Consider the following 1,375-nt stretch of genomic DNA (forward strand, 5'->3'; position numbering starts at 1 on the left):
ATATATATATATATATATATATATATGAGTATATATATGTGTGTGTGTGGGTATGTATGCATATACGATCATATATTTGATTACGTGTATGCCTGTGTGTATATATGCTTCTTTGCGTGATTCTGTTTATCTTCACCAATTTTGTGTGAAAATGGCAAGTCAGCCATTTAACAGATATAGATTTTTCAATAAAATATGTACTACTCAAGTACATGTGATTGGTGATCGATATGATCGACTGTAAATCTCCCAACAACTCACCACCTTGTCCCTATGTTTCAAATCGATATTTAATGTTTAATAAGCGATTTTCTGTTTATAAATATAACAACAGAAGAACAGTAGATTGATATCAAAAGAAAATATCTTACGATGTATATCCTTGCACTCCACTATTTCATTCTCGATCCAGATCCCATCGGTATTTATATCTATGTAAAAAAGAAATCAATATTGTCAGCGTCTATTATTTACTAAAACACAATAACCATACGGAATAATTAGCACATTTATTCTTTTCTATTCACGTTCTGTGGCATATTCCAAGTCGAATCACGGGAGAAATGGAGCACGAGCACTGAAAAACTTTGCTGAATCAGTTGTATAACTACTCCAGGGATAAATATTTCCCTGTTTTGTTTTCTATTCTGGTTTCCCTAAAGGCATAGCATAAATGCATGTGCTAAATAAACTGAATATACGTACTCGCTGTGTCGTTATAATTATTGCATATTAAAATGCAACGTTAACAGTTTCCTCTGCAAAGCTTATGGTATTTGTTTCATGTTTTACCTTCTTGCTGAGAGCAAGATATTTTCTGTAGTTTCAAATGCTACAAAATTAATGATACTGGTTAATATGATGATGTAAGGAGCAGATGTGTATATTCTGGATGTGCTAGGTGTGCGCTACATACCCATCGAAAATGACAAATTCTTTATAAATATTAACCTTATCCATTAAAATAATTACAAATCTTAATGGAAAAGTTTTGTTATACCCTTGCAATTCTGTCACCTCAACGCTTTCAATATATAGCGGTTTAGCAAAAGAGACGAATAGAATAATTACTAGGCTTACAAAGAATAAGTCTCACGATCGATTTGCTTGACTAAAGGCGGTGCTCCAGCATGGCCACAGTCAAATGACTGAAACAAGTAAACGAATAAAAGAAAGAATGAATATATATATATATATATATATATAGTCAAGCAATTCGACCCCGAGACTTATTCTTTATAAGCCTAGTTTATTCTATTCACCTCTTTTGCCAAACGCCTAAGTTACGGGGACGTAAACACAGCAGCATCGGTTGTCAAGCGATGTTGGGGGAGACAAACACAGGCACCCAAACACACACACACACACACACACA

This window comes from Octopus bimaculoides, chromosome 8 (genome assembly GCF_001194135.2).
Source record: "Octopus bimaculoides isolate UCB-OBI-ISO-001 chromosome 8, ASM119413v2, whole genome shotgun sequence".
Classification (NCBI taxonomy): domain Eukaryota; kingdom Metazoa; phylum Mollusca; class Cephalopoda; order Octopoda; family Octopodidae; genus Octopus; species Octopus bimaculoides.